Consider the following 23,963-nt stretch of genomic DNA (forward strand, 5'->3'; position numbering starts at 1 on the left):
GGAAGCCACCACAACATATTGGAATCTCTAGATCAATCGCAGCCTATTGCCATAGTCATATCTGGCCATGGACAAACATTGCGGCAGTCCCACCCTGCCACAAACAAAATGTAGCTAGGATAGGCGTCCTAGTGACAGGCTCCCAAACATCGAGAGGGATGGCGGCATCCATGGTCCTCATGGTCGCGACCACCTTCCAGACATGACTATCCTTGTCTTGCTACGGATCTTGGCAAGGATAGGCTTCCTAGCCGGTAGGCCCGCGACCCATGGTGACGCGAGGCAAGGTCGCACACCCTCCTAGTCACGAGCCCCACCCAGGCTAGTGGCAACCTCACAACATGATGATGCAAAGGACCCATGTCGTCGGCACACGGATCTTGGACGAGGGAGACGAGCCCCGGTCCATCCATGTCAACAACTGACCATAGCTCTGATGAGAAGATTCATGATGTGTAGTGCATGTGCGGGTAATTACTTTACTTACTTCATGTTGCTACTGATATTTCTCTCTCTACTTTTTTTTCCGACAAAGGATGGATTTTATTGACTCAAGCTGAAACATTAAAAGAATACACAATGAGCATCCACCCGACCTCTGCATAAGTAGTACGAGCATAGCTAACAGCAATGCATACAAACAAGGAAATACGTTGGCAAAGAGCAAAGTCAAGCAAGTCCAAATCTATGGCCAGACATATACGTTGTTTACCGACCATGCTATGTCGTCTTGGTAAGGCGATAAACTTTGTTTACCAACCACATCTGCATGCATCATCGTTGTCTGTCTTTTTTTTTTGACAATTCATAGCTGTCTGTCTTAATATATTCCTTTTGCTATCAAAGTGGCTGATGGAATCTGAAAAGAACATCAACTTAACATGCTGAAATACATACAGGTGACGCCTTGCGCAACACACGTGATGTAAAAGAGGAAAATACAATAAACTTTGAAATGGTGCAGTGAGTAGTTCATTCAATTTAGTGAAAATAAATATGGCTTGTTATGGGATTTCAGAGTTTATTGTATTTCCATGTTTTTGAAATCGTATGAATCGAAGTGGTCTAGTTATGCAAGTCAGTCGCTTTATTTCAAGTCCGTACAAGGTAATACGTCTTAGCAATTCATCAACCATGCACGCTGTGAGTTCAGTTCAGGCAGAAGGAGAGAGAGAGAGAGAAGAAACCACGAAATGCAACGGGTGAATAGATTTTATTACTAGCTGATTCACAAAGCAATAGCTTTTATTACTCTGCGTCCAGTTCCCCACCTTTTTACTCGCTAGCTGGCTAGGCCGTCTCAGGTTGGCCGAATTTTATAGGTTGAAGGGTCATGCCACACGTCATCAGTATATATAGGAGCATCCATGCATTACACAATCATATAAACCGGCCACAATGCAGCAGCGGTGTCAATGCATCACCGAGAGTCCGCGACCTACTCGCTCACCCGCCAATAGCATGCAGACACACTTGTTTTTCTTTTCTAGAAATTGATCGATCATTGATGCACAACTCGGAAGCACTTTCTGAGTTCGAAACGGGAGCCAGGCGTATGGCTTTTTATTCTTCTAGTAGAATTGATGCGTAATGGGATTGGGAAGCAACATGGAAGGAGGGTTGACTGAGAATAATCTCGTGCCTTGAGTTTGATTTAACTTGGGGCTTTGCTTCAGCATACCCTCCCTTGAGCCCATCAAGTTGGATTCATCATGTCTCCATCAACGCCTCCTCGTCATGGACAATGATGATGACGAACAACCACACCGATGACCAAGTAGCCTTCTCTGGCTATGCTGCTCCATTGTGCGACGTGTTCTTGCAGAAGCCACTGCTGCCCTCCCCCGGTGTCGGGTTCGTCGCCTTCCCTGGCACTGGCAAACAGGCTGGGGACGTCACCATCGACCAGAGCGGCATTCACCTCAGAAAGGTGCACCGTCGCATTAAGTAGCCCTGTCGCATTGGTCAATCTATGGAGTAGTACCATAATTTGGATAGCCAAAAATTTGGCAGGACAATATTTAGTTGAAACTCAAACATAGCATCCCCATTTACTTTGGATGAAAATATCTTTTTAATTATTTTTTCGTTTCGTTACAGCTTTACTAAAATAAACAAATAAAAAACAGAAATTTTATTTCTAATATTTTACATAGTGGGATAGTGATAACCTGTTTGCATGGTTAATATATATGAAGTCTCTCTTCTTGTCTCAACTAACTTCTGAAGACACTTGTGCAACACACGACTGCATTTATTTATTTTTAGAACATAGACGTCAGAGACGTCCGGCTTTGAATTAATAAAGCCCTCAACATAGGCAGCGTGCACAAATGGAACTAACCAAATAAACGAACAAAACCGAAGCTAGGCAACCATGTTTTAAGGCATGCCAAAATGGCGAAGACGACGAAATAGAGTGCATTGCATGGCATAGCCAGCCAGACTAACGAGCACGCAGGCTCAAGGGTAACCAAGACCAAAAGAGCTGCTCATCCCTATGAAGCAGCAAACGGAGGTGACGGGGCTCGGGACGCCGAGTACACGGAGCGGAGACGTGCGATAGCTTGTCAATGGAGATCAGAGTCCTGTTGTCTTCCCAGCGGTGCCCACTGCTGCAAGAATAAGATGCATTTAAAAATAACATCAGCGGGGTGAGAGGGAAACACTCCCTCAATAGTAAACTTGTTACAAATATGCCATAAGGCCCACAGCATGGCCGAGGCACACGTCCACATTATCCGGCGTAAAGAGCCCGGGATCGAAGATAGGTATGACACAAGCTCAGAGCGTGAGCGTGGATCCCAATCCACCCCAGCGGCCTCACGGACCGCGCTCCAAGCAAAGCGCGCCAAAGGACACCGGAAGAACACGTGGTCAACATCTTCCGCGTTATCACACAAAGCGCAAGGGCCGGAAGCAGGGCCATTGCGCTTAGCAATATTGATAGAGGTAGGAAGGCTATCTTGGCATAATTGCCATAGGAAGACCTTAATCTTCAGCGGGATTCGCGCCTTCCAAAGCCCCGTGGCTGCCATAGGGGCATGGCCGCGGCACAACTCTCTATACAGGGACTTGACAGTGAACCTGCCAGAGCCCGAAAGTCTCCAAGAGACCTCGTCTGCGGAGTCCGACAAACGCACATTCGCTATCAGAGCCCGCAGGCGATCCCACTCTGGCAGCTCCGGCCCCAAAAGTTCCCTTCTGAAGTAGATGGGAGGCGGAGAGGTACTAAGAGCCGAAGCGACCAGTTGGTTGGGCTCAACCGCGATGGAATAGAGAAGGGTGAACTCAGACCAAAGAGGCTGCTGGCCGATCCAAACGTCGTGCCAAAACCGTATGGAGCGGCCGTTATTAACCGTGAACCTCGCGCCCCTGGCGAAGTATGGTTTGAGGGATTGGATGGAGGTCCAGAAGGGGGACCCATGAGGTGTTGCCTCAAAGAAATTTCCATGCGGGAAGTACTTGGCACAAAGGAGGTCAATCCAGAGGCCGGTCCCTCCCTGGGACAGCTTCCAGATCCACTTGCACATAAGTGCAATGTTCACTAGCTTAGAGTTGATGATCCCGAGGCCCCCCTGGGCTTTAGGTCTACATACGGCTTGCCACTTAACCATGTGGTACTTCCGTTTTGGACCCGATCCTTCCCAAAAGAAACGTGCCCGCGGTGTGTCCATTTTCGTGTGGACCCCATCAGCCAACAAGAACATACCCATGGCAAACATGGGTAGGGACGAGAGGCTGGAGTTAGTAAGGATTAGTCTTGCCCCTGAAGACATAAATCGACCTCTCCACGGACACACCCGGTCCGCCACCTTAGTGTTGAGAGGTTCCCAATCGGCAATCGAGCATTTCTTCTCTGTGATCGGGAGGCCGAGGTAGGTAAACGGAAACTTTCCAAGTTTGCAATTGAGCAAGTTGGCAACCCGCTCACTTTCGGCCGCGTCCATCCCTATGGACACCACTTCACATTTGTGGAAGTTAATTTTTAGTCCAGACATGAGTTCAAAACACAGCAAGATGGCCTTAACCGTTGCAATACTGTGTGCGTCCGGCTCAAAAAGGAGTAGAGTGTCATCCGCATACTGCAGGTGTGACACACCTCCTGGGATCAGGTTACCGACCACTCCCCTGATGTGGCCAGCCGAGCGGGCTTTGTCTAGCATGGCGCCCAAGGCGTCCGCCACAAAGTTGAAGAGCAACGGTGAGGCTGGGTCCCCTTGACGCAGCCCACGCTTGTTGCGGAAGAAGTTCCCTACTTCTCCGTTTACCGCTATCGCCGTTTGGCCTCCCGAGACCAATTGCATCATACGGTGAACACAAACCGACGAAAATCCTTGATCCAGAAGGATTTGTCGAAGGAACTCCTAGTTCACTCGATCGTACGCCTTCTCAAAATCTAATTTCAAAAGAATCGCCGGCTGGCGAGTGTGTTTGAGCGAGTGAACGATCTCTTGGAGGGCCAACGGCCCCTCCAAGATATTGCGACCACGAATAAAAGCCGATTGGTTCCTACTAATAATACGATGAGCCACCGGAGACAAGCGCGTAGAACAAGCCTTAGAACAAATTTTAAACGGGACATTGATAAGCGCTATTGGGCGAAAAAGTCTAATGTTGTCCGCGCCCTGAACTTTGGGGATAAGCGAAAGAACCCCAAAGTTAAGGCGAGAGATGTCTATTGTGCCACGCATGAACCCGTTACATACTTTGAAAATAGGGCCTTTGAGTACTTGCCAAAACCTTTTGAACATCGCCACCGGCCACCCATCCGGACCCGGGGCTGTGTCAGATTTCATCCCAAGGGCCACCTGGTCGATCTCCTGGGGAAGGAAGGCGAGGCCCAAGCCTTCATTTTCCTCGTCCGAGACCCGCAGAGCGGGATCCCAAACATCCGACCGCAGCCGAGCCCTGGACTCCTCCCTAGAGCCCATCAACTGGATGTAGAAGTCATAAATGTGACGTACAATATCCTGTTGGCGCAAAAGGAGCCCCTGCTCAGATTGCAGTCTCAGAATGGCGCACTTACGTCGCCGGCCGTTAGCATAGGCATGGAAATATTTTGTATTCGCATCCCCCTTGAGCGTCCACTTGATTCCACCCCGCCTACGCCAGTACTCCTCCTCCGCACGTAGGAGGGACTCAACTTGGGCCACTACAGCGTATCGCTGAGCCCAGTCTTGCTCCGAGAAGACCTGTGAGTCCGCAGCAGCATCCATACGGGCGAGGTCCGCGACCAAGCGCGCTCGGAGCAGCTTATCCTCACAACCCTGGTTGGCCCCCCAGCCTTTGAGAGCCGCCCGCATCCCCGCCCCTGCGGCAATCCAGAAATCCATGGGCCCTCACGTGTGCCCGATCCGGGCAACACAAGTCTCCCATTTGGAGAGGAAGAGTTGCTCAAATTCCGGGTGCTCAAACCATGCAGTTTCAAAGAAAAACCGTGGGCTTCGTTTTAACCGATCCTCCCCCGAGGAGAGTATTAAAGGGACGTGGTCCGACCCGATCCTCGTTTTTGCGTGTAGGGAGCACATGGGAAAAAGCATTTCCCACTCCGCGGACACAAAAACTCGGTCGAGCACTGACCGAACCGGTGTAAGCTGCTTGTTTGTCCAAGTGTAACGTGCGCCCACGCGGGCTACTTCCCTAAGGGCCATTGATGCTATCGCGTTATTGAACATGGACACCCTTGTCCAGTTAATAATCCCGTTGTTCTTATCCGCTCCCGAACGGATTAAGTTAAAATCCCCACCGACTATCAGTGGTAAGTTATGCACAGCCAAGGCCGCTACCTTCTCCTGCAGTTCCCCCAAGAACTCATGCGAGTGCGAGTGATCGGCCAGGCCATAAACCACGATGACCTCCCATTCGCGGAGTGTCGCGCGATGGCGGACGTGTGCCGACACGAAGAAACGGCCGGCATCCCACGCCACCACTTCGCAGAAAACATGGTTGATGCCAAGGATCAGACCCCCTGAGTGGCCCACCGCAGGTACCCATTGCCACGCGAAGCGCTCGAGCGGGTCGATGGCTAGCAGGTCTCGGTGAGAGAATTCAGCCTTGATGGTTTCCTGCAAGCCAACTACATCGATATCCTCGGCGCGAATGAACTCTTTTAGCTGGGTCCGCCTCCCAACGTGGCCGAAGCCTCGGATGTTCCAGAAGATGAAATGCATTAAATTATGCGATTGCGGAGGTGGATACCGTGAGCGGTAACCGCTTTGGCCACACGCCGTGTCTTGACAGGACCACGGGCTGAGGGGGACGGCGCAGCCCCTGCTGCTGTGTCCACCTGATCGGGCCGCGCAACTGGCACCAGAGAAGCCCCTGCTTCTTCTGGGACTGGCGCAACGCGGGCCGCCACTGCCTGGGCGAGCGCGGCCTGCGCGATTTCCTTAAAGCGGATGAGAGATAAAAGCTCTCGAGCCTCCCCCTCATCAGACAGGTCAACCCCACTATCCGCTAAAATACCCCCTAGGCGCTCATCCGAATAATCATCAAAAATCGTAAAGCGGGGTAGGGGTTACCTTCGGTCTCCATGTTCTTCTGGGCCACCAAGAGTTGAGCGTGCTGGAGAGCAGGGAGGTTGCCCTTGGCGCCCTTTGACCGCGAACTTGCCCGCTCCTGCACCACCGGGGTCGACACCACCGCCTTGGAGCGCTTGGCCGTGGAGATGGGCACCGCCTTGGTCACCTCCGCCCGGAGCGCGTCGGAGGGAGGAGGGGGGCCGCCGGCGAGGGCCCACCAACCGGACCCCCAGGGGAGGCCAACGCCATCACCACCGGCCGGTGCGAGATAGGCGTGCCCGCACGAGCCGAGGGAGGGCTCGTCGGCGCCACCGGGGGAGTCTTGCGGCCCGCCGTCTTCTTGTGGAGCCGCACCCCGCCGCTGCCAAGACCGCGTGCAGACATGGGTTGCCCACCCACCTCCGTAGCCACCGGGGAGACGAGCATGGAGCGGCCCTCCAAAACGCACGAAGCCAAAATGCCCTTGTCGAGGTCGAGGCCGAGGGACATGTTGGAGCCATATTGATTGAAGCCCGTCTCGTTGCTGCCCACGATCACTTGGCGCTCCTCCAGATCCTTTGCGGCCCCCGAAGTCGGGGCCACGGCCTCGGAAGTCTTGTCCTTGAGGCCCAGCTTGTCCCAAGTTGCGGTGTCGATGGAGTCATCACCCATGCTCGTGTCCTTGTCCTTGTCCTTGTCCTTTTCCATGTCATCAGGCCCCTTGTCCACGTTTGCAGGGGAAGGGGGAGGAGGGGCACCCCCCTGCCTGCCACCCGCCTCGGCCTCCAGCCGAATGTTGAAGCCCTCACTGTTGAACCACACTTGGACATACCCTTTGAGCTTAGCCGGGGAGCGGCACGCAAAGCGCATCCGCACGGGACCCATCCCCGCCAGCAACGCCTTGTCCACCTCCATCGGGCGCCCGATCATCACTGTCCCTGCCATAAGTCGGTCCACACGACGGTGCTTGGGCGGCACTCCCCAGAGCTTGACCCACACATCCGGCATGATTTCGGCCTTGGGCGTCTCCTGAATCGCTTCCTTGATCTCCGCCATGATGTCGTTGAGAGAGAGGTATAATTTGCCGCTTCGCGTCGCCATTCGCAGCATGGCCTTGTTGGGGAAGATGACGGAGAACATGTCGTCCCCGACGGCCGTCACCTGCCAATCCCATTCCCCTTCAAAGAGGTGGGGGAGCTCCGCCTCCAAGATGGGAATCGACAGCTTGCCGGGCGCCGCCGAGATGAACGCCGCGTCCACCACCACCGGGGCACATACCTCCTCGCCCTCCATCTCCACGTAGGGAAGGCAGAAGAAGCCCTCGCCGGGGATGGCGTTGCCCATGATCTGCAGCAGCAAAGGCCGCTCGCGCGTGGGGCAGTGCGCCGACGCGTGCCCCTCCTCGTGGCAGACGACGCACAAAGGCTTGAAGTGGCACATGTTCTGGTAGTGGCCCACCCGACCACATTTGAAGCACTCTGGCCCGTCGGACTCCTCCACTGGGATCGGGGCGTCGGCCGAACCCTTCGACGCCGACGGCCCGGCCGCCAGCAGCGGTAGCGCCGAGCCAACCCCCTTCTGCTTCTGCTTCTTGGCGATTGGATCCCCAGCCCGCTCGCCGCTCGGAGGAAGGAGGGATTCCTTCCTCTTGCGCTCTTGCTTCTGCTCCAGCCCACGGCGCCGATATTCCTCCTTCTTCTTCTTTTTGCGCTCGCGTTCCTCCAGCTTCTTCCGCTCTTGCTCCGCGAGCCACCAGGGGGGCGGCGGCCCCCAGCCCGCCTCCTCCACCGGAGGCGCCGAGACCTTGGAGAGCGCCTTCGCCCTCAGATCTTGTTCACGCTGACGCTGAGTCGCCGGGATCGGAGGCGACATGGGTGGCTTCTCCACGCGGCGGGATCCCATCCGCCCCGCGGTTGCGAACGAGCAAGTGAGTGGGGGGAGTGGCGTAGCGGAGCAGACGACGAGCGAGATGCCTGAATCGCCGCACCTGCGAATGGGATGTGGGAAACCCTAGCGACAGATCTAGGGCACCCTTCGGCAGCCACAGCCACCTATTAATAGGCGGAAGCGGCCGCGCATCCACCGTCGCAATGGGCCCGGGCCTAACCCCTTGCGGGCGTAAAGCTACCGGGCCAGGCTGACCAGGCCCAAGCGCTGAGGAGCGCCCCTGCGTCCCTACTGGCAAAGACGCAATTGGGTCGGCCAATGGCCCCCCTAGCCCACGCACTGGCAAACTGGGCCAGTCCGACAGGCCCAGTAGGGGAGCCGGCCCGGGCGACGCCGGCACCGAAACCCTAGCCAGGGTCTGCGTCTCCCTTGCAGGGTCAACCCCGCCGCCGTCGCCGACCCCTGTCGGCTCCGGCGAGCTCACCGAGCCCGAAGGCGGCGCGGCTAATGCCAGATCGAGGCGCCCCTCCTCCGGCAGGGCACACGAGCGACCCTCAGGGCCCGCATCCACGTCCCTCGGCGGACGCCAGATCCGCGGTGCAAGGCAGCGTCTGCCACGTCCACCAGGGGCGAACGCACGCCGACGACCAGCCATGAGAGAGCCCCCTAGCTCCTCCGCACGGGCGACAAAGTCACCCACCGAGCACCCCGCACGGGGCCTCGGTGAACCACCACCACCATCACTTACCTCACTACTTACCTCGTCGTCGTCGCCGTCGGAGTCGATCCCCTCCAGAGCCCAGAACCTGCTGCCGGAGAGGGATGGGGCGGGGGGCCGCTCCCCAGACGGCGCGCTCCACCGCGCGCACCCCTGAGCAGGTCGCACCGCCGTCCAGCCTTCCGCCTCCGCCGCGGGGCCGCTAGATGCGTCGCCCGCAGAATCGCCCCCCGAGTCGCCAGACAAGAGCGTCCGCACGCAGCAAGGACCTGTCCGCATGTTCAAGTTCCACCCACGACTGCATTTATGTGCACAAAGACAACCGTGAAACAACATTAATCTTGCCATGTTTCTTTTTGCGGGGGTAAAATATGTGTATTACTCAAGAGTTAACCAGTTCTTCCCTACACAATGTGTGGCACTGCATCCCAATGCTTGCACATAGACATATCTGGCACTGCATCACAAATTCACAATGCATGCACATAGCACATAGCACAATGGCATGCTATTGGAGCGGCATGGCCAGAGAAGGCTACTTAAGTCACTCACTCGTACCATGACGATGCTTGCATGCTTCATTTTCTTTTCTAGAAGGTAGATGCACATTTCTTTTCCTACCATTGGCCCAACGTGGGGAAACTTTCTCAACTCAAATACAAACCTAGAAGGTGCATCGATATCACATAGGAGTTTTACTATTAGTCCTATAGGTTACAGCAGGGAGAATTTTGTTGATCACACGGTGTCCATACGTGGGATGCAATTAGGAGGGTGAGACCGTGAGAGTGAATGTCTAGGAGAAGCAGTGAAAATGTCTTCGTCTCCTAGACAAGCTCCACATGTCTTGGATGAATGCCTCCATGCAACACTGTGGATTCCTGACTGTACGTCGTAATGAGTAATAACTCTAACACAGGCTGGCCCCACCAAGTCTCTGCAGATTGTAGCTTATCCATTTCCCACTGCATGTGTTCATGACTCCACCAGGCCTGCGCATTTTTATTTTTTTTAGAAATGGAGGAGGATCCCTGGCCTCTGCATCTGGACGATGCATGTGACCACTTTATTAATTATTCATACAAGACCTTATAAAGGCATACAATAATAAGACTGAAGCCACCGTCTAGGCAACAAAAGTGTCGCTACTCCTATCCAATTGATGAAGGGATGCTGATAGTCTGGACCAAATACCAAACAGACCTCGCAGCCAAACCTAACATCTAAGACCTGAGGTTCCAACCAGGACGCCTGCCGGGTATGGGCACCCACCAGTCCGGCGTGCTCCTCAACCAGGACGCCTGCCAGGTATAAGGCCGCCACAGCCACCTGCCATCAATCCATCTTCAGAGCTGTACTGCTGCATGAACGTTGCCCGGTCTAGCTGCCGCCGACGCCACCACGACGCCAGACAGCGACGACCTCCTGCGCGAGTCCATCCTCGCACATCAGACGCCTAATCTCAAGAGCGCCATGCCATCGAGATCCGACACCATTAATGTGTGTGATGAAGCACCGCTCCTCCTCTTGTCACCTCCAGCCATCACTTGCTCCAAAATGATGCCTCCATGAGGGAAAGCGCTACTAAGAACGTCATCATCGTTCGATCCGGGAGACCCAGATCTAAAGTTTCCCCCGGAGCATCCCGAGCCTGATGACGCCAACTGCAACAACGATGCCTCGATAAGGAAATGACATCAAAGACGCCGCCATCGTTCGCCATGACTGTAGTCGGCGCGATTTTCATCGGCAGTTGCGCCACCGGGCGTACGGCACCGGCCTCGCTGGTTCCTTCGACCATAGCAAACTCCAAAACGATGACCTGAAGAGGGGCTGCGGCGCAAGAGCACCGCCGTCGCTCGTTCCCATGGAGATCTAGGGTTTCCCCTGGAGTTGCCCGGGTTGTCAAGGGCCAGACAAAGATGCCGACGTGTCGCACTCGCCATCGCGCCGACCGTGACCCGGAGACCAAGCTCACGCCTGACGGGACTCAAGGCCCTCTAGTCCATGTCTTGTTTGGTTCTGCCGAGCTCAACGCATGGGCGCATTTTTTTTGTTGGCGGCACTTTTTTTAACTCGCTAGCTAGTTAAGGTGGATGTCCATCTTTTAAAGGGCGAAAGGGTCACCACCAACCAGGAGCACATTATATGCACTTACTTGAGCTAATCAAGCACAATACAACAAATCGACATCACTCTGACCTACTTGCCCATCACCACAGGCATGCATCCATGCTCGCCTTTCTTTTCTTGTTGCAGCTAGATGCATAAATAACTCAGACCATAGGCACACAACATGTGAAAACTTTCTCTCAAAATGCAAACCTGAAAGCTGGAGCACTATTACTAGTATTCTACTAGAGGTGAGTTAACCAACATGCGTGAGATATGCATGGGATTGGGAGGCAACGGGGAAGGAGGCATGGCACATTCCGCCACAGTTTCTGCGTACATGCCTGGATTGATTCCAAAAAAGCTGTGCCTCTCAACCTTCCATTGCCAAACCAGGCAAAGGAGTCGACATGAGGATCCCGTCTTCACAGTTGTAACATGTGCCAGCCGTCTGGTCTGGGCTCACACAATGCATCACAATCGAAATTGGCTACATAGTCCTAGGATAGATTGAAGATAACGGCATCGAGTAGCTGTTGGCATGCCCCAGCTGTAGCTGTGTCTTGCGTGTCTCCATCCAAGATGTTCTCCCAATGATTTCCACCGAGTACAGCAACAACTTGCATGTTATTAACACAATAGAACAAAAACATATACAATATGAAAGGTCTCATAGGAAGGTAAATAAACGTGTGATAAATAATGCCTACTAGTCAATTATTATTGCGGAGCGTTCGACCGAGAACATACCATGTTATTGCTAGACTAGAAGATCTTGTCATCTAACAAACGAGAAACATTGGCATTATGTAGTGGGTGCCACGGAAATAAGCGCTTTGGCTGTGTGCACGGCGCTTTACTCGGGCCCCATTAAGTTGCGCTCTGTGTAGGGAAAAAAAGGACAAGAGTGATGGAACTCTGACATGGGCGCACCACGCACACTTGGCACAATGATACAAAGGATAAAGTGCTTAGGATAATTTTTGACCGAATCTTTTTTTCTTTAGAATAGGTAAGGAACTTTTGACATCCAAACACAATCCTGTCTGAATCCGAGTCCAAGTTGTAGGTGTGATACAGAATATGCTATTACTAATACACATGATGTCATAAGATACTCATTTTTTCTATGGATAATCTAACCTTCCGAATTTGGACATCCTACTTATTGGATAATGTTTTAAGTATTAACTAGTAATATGTGAATACTAAATTTTATTATGAGATGTGATATAATGCCTGCATGTGTATCGAGCATGCATGCAAGCTACACAAAGGCATCAGCCGTGGTACACGTAATTCTAGCCTCTGTTTAGATAAGGCAGGGAAATAAAACCGAGCCTCGTTTGACTGGTTGGCTGGGTATGAAATGTTAAGGGTCCGAATAACTGCCACACGTGTGGCATGGACGGGAACCCGCCCGCACGCCTCGTGTGGCATGGACGGGAACCGGCCCGCACGACCACGTCGACACGCACAAAAGCACGGCCCGCACGTCCGGTGTGTGGCAATCCCGCCCGCACTGCCCCGTCCGGGCCAGACGACCCGCTGCCCGCACGACCCAGCTGTTCCCGGCCTCCGATCCATCCCCTCTCTCGTCTGCCGCCATCGTCCCCCACCTCTCGAACCCCGACCTCCGTTGCCGGCCATCTCTGGTTGCCATGGCAACCAGGGCAGATCCGTAGGGCGCTCCCACCGCAAACCACACCCCAACCCTCCCCACCCCCAGCCCCCCACTCCAACCCAGCCCTCTAGAGATGATCATCTAAAACCAGGTGAAATCTCCCGATCTCATCCTTCTCATCCTTAAGGCTGAAAATCTCCCGATCTTGTACTGGGTCCATGCTATAGGGGTAGAACACTGCATGGTTCAGTGTATATTCGCAATTGCCAGGCAGAATACACCAGATCTGCCATGTACTACGTTTGAGATTAACTTAAGTTCATAGTTTAATTGACGCAAGTAGTTGGGTATGAAATGGATGAGTAGGAATCCCTAAAAAAGGGCAGGAAGGACAATTTTTGGAATGAAGGGGGTGGGAAAAATTAATTGCCACTTGTGTATAACGACAGTTGCCACCTTTCGTTGTCAGTAGCTGCCACCTATTTTGACCTGTTGCTTGCCATCCCTATCTTCTATGTGCAAGCAGCAGAAGAATACAATTCTTGTGGATTGTTGATGCCTTCTTGTTCATCCAGTGATTGAGAACACATCAGAAAGAAGCGAGACACATAAATAATGAATCACGAAGATGGAGCTGATGCTTGGGGTTCTCAAAGGCCAGAAACGCCCCCTTGGCATGCATCAGAGTACAGTCAACTCATCTCTGCGGGGCCGTTGCTGCCACTACTAGAACAGTATGCAGGCGTAGGTATGATGCGTGATAACAAAAGAGGAGAACAGTTGCCATCTTCGCAATGATGAAGATGACATTCTACTTATGTCATACACTATCATTTTTTCGCAGGTTCTTATGACCAAAACATTCTTAGGGGGCCCCCGTGGCAAGTTCAGTCACAAGGCGCTAACACTGACAAATGTACGGGCAGCCAACTTCAACTAGCTAGTATGGCTAATCAAGGTAATGCAAAACGAAAAAAGAGCACATACTGCTGTGGACATGAAAAATGAACATGCAAAAAAACTGGCAAAAGGACTTACGAGTTATGACGGGTGAAAATGCAGAGCCTTCATGCAGCACGTGGCATCAGGCAGCACCCATGTACCTGCCATCGACATCATACACAGGTGAGTCCATAAAAAAAGTGAAGTTGCGGATGCTCAATTAGCAGAAGGAGTATAGTTGACAACTACAATTGCCATGACTGGACATCTACAATTGCCATGAATTAAAAACAACACTTGTCATCCCTGGACAACTGTTGTTGCCATCCCTGGACACCTGCAGTTGCCATGGAGGAACAACTGCAGTTGCCATGCCAGTGCAACTACATTTGCCATGCCATGGCAACTGCAGTTTCCATGAACAACTGCGGTTGCCATACCGATGCAACTACAGTTGCCATGCCAGTAAAACTGCAGTTGCCACATCAGGGGCAACTGCAATTGCCGTGCTAGCACAAACTGCATTTTCCATGAATTGACCAACCGCTACTATGCTTACAGGTTATTACGCTGGTGGTAACCCGGCAAACGTCTCGTGGCAAGCTTTACAAATTGCAGGTGGAGCACGTCATTATGGTGTCACAGACCACACAAGATGGTCAAATGCAGCACAACAAGGTAAGGAAAAAAACTGAACCACAAAAAACAGCGCTACATTTGTTATTTGTAGTTATTTGTAGGCAAAACAATAGTTGCCATGTTTGTTGAACAGTAGCTGCCATGACTGGACAGCTACAGCTGCCATACATGTCCACGCGCAGACTCACGGCTTGCTGTTTGAAATGATGTCATGCCAAATCACTCGAAGATGGTGTGATCCGTTGCGATACACATGTTATCCAAACAAAAATCTTACTCTCGTACCTGTTTTTTCTATTACATGGCCTACAACTACACTGAACATCGGCGCGGGGACATCTACTGCGGGGAGCTCTGAGCGCACGGAAGACGCGTTCCACCAGCCAGCAGACAATCATGCCGCAAACAATTTCGAGTCAGAGTCGGGAATGGCAATCATTCCAGCAATGCCGACAAGCACCCCTTTGAACACAAGCACTGGCAACACTCAAGTAGATGGAACTGCCACCGATACTGAAGTGAATGATGAAACTGACGACGACGCACAAGGGGATGAAGATGGTGGGCAATCAGAGATCATGGTACCTCAGCCACCGTACATTGGGCAGAGATTTGAATCGTTCGAAGAAGCAAAGGAATACTTCCAGACATATGCAAAGTTCCATGGATTTGCGGTCAACACCGAGTACCATAGGAAAATTAAGAAAACTAACGAGTACAGCAGAGGTGAGATGAGGTGCCACAAGGCACAGAGGAACAAGAAGGGGAAAGGTGTTGCGCCTGTCGTTCCGGAATGAAAGAGAGGTATCATTCTCAAGACTGAGTGCCCTGTCCGGTGTAAGCTAAACGTAGATGGAGCACAGTGGGTGGTCAATGAATATTTTGACGAGCACAACCACCAACTCATAAAGAAGTTCGACCTGGTAAAATTTCTGACCGCCCACAGAGGGTTCACCCCCGTCGAAAGGCAATTCGTAAAGCTGCTACATGATTGTAACGTCGGTCCATCAAGAATGGTACATATACTATCTCTCATCCACAGCAAAAAGGGGACTCTGAGTAGCATGCCGTACATACCAGCTGACGTCACAAACCTACAGGCCAAGTACCATAGAGAGAGCAAGTTGGCAGACATAGAGGCCACAATGGCCTACTTCAATGAGAAAGCGAAGGAAGATTCAGATTTCTTCTACATGATAAGGTTGGACGATGAGGACCGTGTCAGGAACATGTATTGGTTGGATGGTGCTGCAAGGAGAGCCTACAAACATTTCCGAGATTGCATTTCATTCGACGCGACGTACCTCACCAATATGTACAAGATGCCATGCGCTCCGTTCATAGGAATAAATAACCACAATCAGTTGTTGCGGTTCGACTGCGGGCTCGTCCGGAAGGAAGACATGGATGGGTACGTTTGGCTGTTCAAGACCTTCTTGGAGTGCATGGATGGACTTGCTCCGATGAACATAATAACAGACCAAGATTTCAGCATGCGTGCAGGCATAGAGGAGGTCTTTCCATTGGCAGTGCACAGGCACTGCAGGTGGCACATTATAAAGAAGGCTGAGAAGACGCTAGGACCGTTCTTTGCTGACCGTCCAGAGCTGCACAAGGCATTCGAGCTGTGCGTGGACCACAACTTGACGGTGGAGGAGTTTGAAAGGAGCTGGATGGCCATGACTGAAACACATCAAGTCCAAGACAACGAGACTCTTGTTAGCCTGTGGGAGAAGTGAATGTACTGGGTGTCGGCCTACTTCATGCAGTGCTTCTTCCCCTTTCTGCAGACTATGCAGCGCAGCGAGGGGTTCAATGCTGTTTTGAAGCGGTACGTCAGCCCTGGCAACTCATTGCTACAGTTTGCCAAGCAGTACACAGCTTTGCAACAAAAAATTCTGGGATCTGAGCTACAGCAAGAAGCGACCACGGCACTAAAGCAGCCAAAATTGCTAACGTATTTACCGATAGAGAGGCAAATGAGCAAGATATACACCAACAAGATCTTTAACAAGTAAGTCAGTTGCGTTACAGTCTTATTTGCAGAAAAAGCACCAAGTCAGTAGGTGCCTTATAGAGTGCAATGCAGTTGCCATGATATGCAGTTGCCATGTTTAATGAAATACTGTTTGCCATGCTTACTCAGCTGCATGTTGCCATGTTCAATGAAAATTCTGTTTTGCCATGCTTGCTTGGGTGCATTTTCCTTGTTGAATGAAGTGCAGTTGCCATGTTTAATGCATTGTGCTTCCATTGGGGCATGTTGGCATGCAAATGCCAATGTCAACTGGAAAAAATGTTATATTGGCGACACATATGCTGAAATGCAGTTGCCATGTTTAATAAAATGCATCTGCCATGTTTGTTGAAATGCAATTGCCATGTTTACTCAACTGTAGATGCCATGTTTAAATAAAAGGGCAGTTGCCATGTTTTATGCAATGTGCTTCCATTGGGGAATGTTGGTGTGGAAAAATGACGATTTCCAATTGAAAATGTACTACAGTTGCCATGTCTAGTGTACTACAGTTTCCATGTATAGTGTACTGCATTTGCCATGTCTATTGTACTGCATTTGCCATGTTCAACATACTATATTTTTCATGTTCAATGAACTATGTTTGCCATGTTCAAACAAAATGTATTTCTATTTCCATGACAACATAAGGTGGTACAAGAAAAGAGCGCACGATAGTTTAACAGAAAACACACAAAACTTGCAGATTCCAGGAAGAAATAAAGCGTGCCAGCATGTTCACGGCTTTCCAGGTGGATGAACATACGTTCAAGGTGTGTTCTATTTTGGGCATGTCAGATTCAGAACCTGAAGACCCGGACAAAGGAAGGAACTACTTCGTCAAAGCCTCGATAGGCGAAGGCGAGTACTACTGTCAATGCTGCAAGTTCGAATGGGACGGCATTGTGTGCTGTCACATACTAAAAGTAATGGACATGAACGCTATGACACGGATGCCCCGCCATTTCATAAGGCGGCGATGGACTTGGGACGCTGACGACACATTGGCGCCGTAGACAACACACGCAGTTCTGGCTGTGCATGACGAGAGACCTGAGTCAACCATGGAAGCCGTGAGGCATGTTGTGCTGATAAAGAACAATGCTGAGCTAATTGATGAAGCGTGCAAGAGTGATGAGACAGCGAGAGTCGCAGAAAAACACAGGAAGGCACTGAAAAGAGAGCTTGATGAGATCAAGAAGAGGAAAGCTGAGGAAGCCTTACATCGGTTCCCCCGCACATCAAGTGTGCCTTCATCCACGGGGCCATCATCTGAAAACTCGGAGATAGGATCTGGAACAGCAAGCACACAGACCCAGGTCAGGAACCCACCCCGTTCTATCACAAAGGGTCGTCCAAGAGAGATAAGGTACAAGTCGGGATTGGAGATCCAAGCAAAACACAAGAAAACGAAGAAAGGGGCGGGCAATCCATGAGCAAAAATTGGGGCGATGTGACATGGTCCTTGTGGACATTTTGTTTTGTACCCTAGATGATGAGAATTTTTTTTTAAAAAATTGGGAGAATGACTCTTGAGGGGCATCAGAAGTGGAAGGAAAATTCATTGAATGGATAAATGCAGTTGCCATGTTATGGGTACTTAATCTGCCATGTTATGTGTAGTTAATCTGCCATGTTATGTGTAGTTAGTCTGCCATGCTATTTCATACTAAATATGCCATGCTATTTTATACTAAATATGCCATGCTATTTTATACTAAATATGCCATGCTAGTTGTACTGGATCTGCCATTTTAGTTGTACTGGATCTGCCATGTTAGTTGTACTGTATCTGCCATGTTAATTATGCTGGATCTGCCATGTTGTTTGTACTGTATCTGCCATGTTAGCTGTACTGAAAATATGCCATGGTATTTGTAATGACTCTGCATGGCATATATTTCCATGACAATACGACGCGGTTTAGAGACACATAGTGTGTTGTGCGCAATGTATGGGAAACAAGTTGGAAAAAGCGTAACGTGCATAAACCGCAGCAAAGGTTGTGGCTACATGATCAACCTACCCATGCTAGCCGGTGCAGTTAGCGATGAAAAAGAAGAAGCAAAACAACCAAAATGAAAAACAACGATGACTTTCACTACCCATGTCTGATGAACTACATTTGCCATCTTTTTTAAAACATCGTAGACGCATTCGAAATAGTAAACCGGTGCTAGAAACGATGAAACCATTGTAATAATGATAAACATAAAAACATATCTGCTGTAACGCCTAAAATAGGTTCACGTCCACACATATATTACACAAACTATTCAAATGTCTCTCACACACCACCACTACATAGTAGGCTACGAGGGGTTGCAGTCATAACATAGCACACAAACATAGTTTTCGACGAGAACAAAGAGATAGTACCTTACATTCCTCGGCAACAGAATGTAAGGTATGCGTCCGGTGTGTAACGCCACGTGATCACTTGTACTTCTTGATGACTTTCTTGACAGCTTCCTCCATGAACTCGCGTGCTCCGGACCGCTTGTTGAAATCTTCATTCGTCAACCAGTTCCATGTGTAGATTTTCTGGAGCTCAACGACCGTTGCAGCTGTGATAGGGGGGACAATTCTACCTTCCCACTTTGCAAAGTATTCCAGCGCGTGAAAGCCACAGTCCGTCTTGCACGAGGAAAAGAGTCAGGTGAACATGCAAAAAGGACAGACGTAACAAAGATAGACTTCAATTCAGATGTGACAACAAAAGAGGGGTTGGATTGATGTAAATGGCACATGAAGGAAGGAAGAAATTACGTGTTCCCTTGCTTCGCAGTCGCCACATACTCAGTCGGGAAATGCCTGATCTGGACCTTTGAATGTTCGTAGTGACGGTTCCATGTCTCTTTGAGGTTGTTAATGAAGAATTCGGCATGCGTAGTAAGGTCTGCATCAGCTTCCGAACGGATTGAATCAAGCACCTCAAAACGTTGGTTCTTCAGGTCAAGATAGATCGCATAGTGGTGACCACACTTGTCGTGTGGGTCATGTGGTGCAAGCTCCTGGAACATGGGGAACATGACCTGCATTTAAAAGTGAAGAAATGAGAAGCAGAGTTCACATAAAGAACAGCAGAGGGACAAAAAAATTAGAACCACGTAGAATGTTTGGTTATGGGTGGGGGTAGTTGAAAGAAAGTTGTCGTCCATGTATGAACAAAATGTGCCGTGTATTTTACTATCAAGTTGCCACATAGTTTGCACGGGATGCAAAAATCAAGAAGTCAGTGTGCACGGCAGCTGTTGCCACATGAAAACATCTGCCACATAAACACAAGTGCAGATGATGGCAAAAAACCACACCATGTGAAAAAACATTGCAGACAGGGAAGGAGTACTCACATATTTCTTCAGTGTGAGCTTGAATTCACCGTGTTGAGCAAAATTCTTCCTCAAGATTTTGTGGTGGAAGTCACCATCCCATATTTTGCAGGTCACACTGTAATGCATGATTATCTTGTCGGCACACACATCGGTGTGATTGTTGATGTAGTCGATCCCGCATGCAACTACATTCGTCGACATTTTACCGTTTGGCCTCACGAACTCGGCAAGATCACCCAGCTCGACGTACGTCGCTCCGCATTGAATGACTTTGGTTCTGTCCAAACATAAGCTGTATGAAAAACGATATGACATGGAAGAATCATGCCTACTAAGTAAAGAAAATATATGAAAGAACTAAAACGTAAGCGGATTGTGTATAGAAAGTACGAAGAAGATGAATGGTAAAAAAAGGAGCAAAGCAAAATGAGAGATTATGGGGTGTGGTCATTTACGCTTTCAGCTCCTTCATGTGCTTGCTGCTGGCCCTCACATTTCCAAACCGCTTGACGATGTCGTACAGCTGGGTCTGTTCCTTAGTGGCCCTGAATTCGGGCTCGTAGTATTCCGCGGGAGGTGGGTAAACTACCCTCTGCTGCCTCACAGAACCAGGAGTGGCACTCCTAATGCTATTCTCAGATACCGTATCTGCAGGCACGTTGGAACTTGATTGCCCTTGCCCTCGTGAGGACCTCCTCTGCAATGCTGCCTCCTCAATCATGCGGTAAGCTTCGTCAAGTGACGGTGAAATCTCCTCAGGGGTGGCTGCAATGATAAAAAAAAGTGGGTTAGGATACCTAGAAAATTAAAAACAGATGGATTGTGAGAAGATAGGGTGCATAATGTGAGATGTAGGTAGAAACAGTGGGGCAGTTGCCATGTGTGGTCCAACTACAGTGGCCATGTCATAGCAACTACAATTGCCATGTAGTTGCACTGTAGTTGCCATCTAGTTGGACTGTAGTTGCCATGTCACAGCAACTACAGTTGCCATGTTGTGTCAACTCCACTTGCCATGTGATTGCCGTATGAAAAAATGCAGCATGGAAACAAAAATGCAGGTGACATGGTGTGGCAAATCCAGTTGCCATGTGTAATGCACTGTATTTGCCATGTGATAGCAACTATAGTTGCCATGTTGAATCAACTTCAGTTGCCACGTTGTTGCCCAAATGTCAAATGCAGCATGGCAGCAAAAAAAAATGTAGGTGACATGGTGCATCAAATCCAGTTGCCATGTCATCACATGTCAGTTGCCATCACAAGTGAGAACCCCCAAAAAATATGATTGGGACAAAAGTCAAACTACAAAGATGTATACAAGAAAAATCATAAGGACATGACAAGTGTACCTTGCGCAATCAGCTGTGCGAACTTGACAGCCTTCCTGCCCTCGACCATTGGCTGCGCCATCATTGCAGGCATGCCTCCTGGGAAAGCAAAGGCAACTGGCATAGGATCTTGCACCACCGGTTGATCTTGACTGATGCCAAGGCTGAAGCTCGGTGGGGTAAAGGCCATTGGGTGCCTCTCATTCCTACTGGCCGGACCATGAACGACTTGCGGGGCAGAATCCAAGGGTGAAAGATCGACAAACATATCTGAATCGGTCGCTACAGAATGATCGGCCTTATTTGCAGGGTAGGGCGTGTTGCCAGCGGTATCAGCCACAGCTTTCATGACAATCTTCTTGTTTGGGCTGTAGGGGACACCGACATTGACTGGGAGCCTGGAAGTGCGTAGATTTATGCTGGGGATTTCCACTGCGGGTAAAGGCGCAGTCTGCTCCGGTTTTTCACCTGCATCACTCGTGCCCGGCTTGACACCTGCATCAGTTGTGCTCCGGTCTTCCGGTTTCTCCATCACATTGCTTTTGGCAGGTGGCGGGAACAGTGTGGACGCAGGAACATAACCAGACTCGTCTCTCCTGCTCCTAGCTATAGCCGGTGCGTTGGGTATGTCTGTTGGTTGCTTGCGGGGGCTACGACGCCTAGGTGGAAGACCAGCACGCGAAACAGTCGCCTTAGCAGTATCTGCACTAACAGGAGCTGGAGCTGTTGTGTCAGGACGCTCACCTGTAGATGGCATATCCTTGTGAACTGCCGCCTCAGCCGCTTCTGTCGTGGACACAGGAGTGCCACCACGCACGCGCTTGGAATCAGTGTCAGATGAGCGGGAATCTTCCTTGCTTAGGTTCGTCTTGGGAGCGTCCACTTCAACGCTTGCTGATGGGGTGACATGGCACACAGCAGCATCCTTCATTGCCAGAAGAGTTGGAAATATTTTAGTTGTCCTAGCAGATATCGACTCATCACTCCCCAATGTACGGATGCCTGTTGTTCTAGCCTGCACATCTGCAGCCGGCGGAGATGGTCGGCCACTTGCATCAGAGTTGGTGGGAGAGGTCAACGGTGCAGCAGCAGTATTGTCGCCTGGTGCCTCATGTACATCTGAGTTGCCCCTTGTTGACAACTTTGAATGCAGGCGTTCGAGCGGGTCCTTACTGATATGCTTGGCCCCGCGCGTAGTAGTCTTTTCATCCTGCAAAAATAAAAATAAAGCACATGAAAGAGGTATTAAAAAATGAACAAAAATATGTTTGCCTTGGTAGAAATCTTAAAAAAAATGAAAAACAAGTGGAAAAGCTGGTAGTTGCCATGTAAGGGAATGTGAGTTGCCATGTGTCATAATTAGCAGTTGCCATCCAGCAGCAGTTGCCATGTTAGCCAACTTGAAGAATGATAAAAATGTCTGATCTGCGATGAATGCAATTTCAAACCTAGGTGTGGGATGAGCTCACAAGCCAACGGTAAAGATGGCAATTGCCATTAGGTACATTAAAGTTACCATTTGGCCTAGATTCCAGTTGCCATGTAAAAAACAATAGGAGTTGCCATACACTTAAAAAGGAAGGGAAAAATCATTTGGAGAACAGCGGTTGCCACGTGGGGGGCGATGACAGAAGACAATGTGACAAGCTAAACAGATGCATTGGAAAATTAAGAAAATATAGCGCTATGTTAATGAAAGCGGATGAAAAAACCTACTTCTTGACTGCCTTCTTCAGGTCTGGCAACACGACAGGATCCCTGGTGTTGGTCGTCATCGTGCGAGGAGATGACCTGGTGGAAGGGGTGTCACCGGCAATGGGGGCGCCTTTGTTCAACCGAGCAGAAACACGGGTTGGCGTTGGCGCCTGTTTCTTCGTAACTGCTCGTCCACGAGCTGTCGGCTCGCTGCACGTATGAGATGGAGGAAAAAAAAGGTGGCAATTGTCAGACAGCAAACTCGTTGCCACGCTTGACAAAAACAAGTGCAAAAAAAGGATGAGTCTATTCGAAGAAAATAGACAAAGCAAAAAACTAAAATAAAAGTCGAACCTCTTCCTGGCAGCTACGGGGTCGGTCCTAGACCTCTTGCCAGCAGAACCCTGCCCAACACCCTCTGGAGCCCTCCCCCTCTTTGATGGCAAAACCCCCTCGCCTCTCACAGCCGTATGTTGTTTGACTTTCTCCGGTTGGGGGACATCTGTTGCATCCTTGCCCTTGTTACCACCTGCGCGAACTTCAGCATGATCATCATCATCGGTGTCCTCTTGCACATTCTCCATGACATCGTCGTCATCCTTGCTGAGACCAGCATCTCCACCTAGTTCAGCTTGTGTGTCAGCAGGCTCTTGGGAACTGTTGTAGTCATACCGGCCACGGCAACTGGTTGGCCGGTGTGTATGTTCTGGGACAAATGAAGTGAACTGCCTCGCAACTGCGTCGTTGTCAGAGCCACTGAGGGACGTCCACCCCTCAACCAACTTCCCGAGCAAGCCGGTCATTCCAGATGCAAACTGCCCTATTAGATGCTCAACAGGTGCCCTCGCCTGTGCACGAAACAAAGAAGCATCAATGACCACCCATATTGCAATCACTTGCACGACATCAAAAAATACTCCACGGCAAACCATAGATGTAGATCTTTTGATTACCTCGGCAGGGCAAGACGGAGCTGAGTGCACGTCCATCCACTTTTCAAAGTTTTGAGGCCCCCCAAACACGCTGTAGTCTATAGCATGCTTGGCCATCAGCTGGAAAGAACAAAAAAAAGCTAGGACATAAGAGAGAGAATGTAAGTTTAAGCACGAATGAAAAGAGTTGTCATGTGGAATGAGACATGGATACAGTACTCAGACAGC

Source organism: Triticum urartu, chromosome 5 (genome assembly GCF_003073215.2).
Source record: "Triticum urartu cultivar G1812 chromosome 5, Tu2.1, whole genome shotgun sequence".
In the NCBI taxonomy this organism is placed as follows: domain Eukaryota; kingdom Viridiplantae; phylum Streptophyta; class Magnoliopsida; order Poales; family Poaceae; genus Triticum; species Triticum urartu.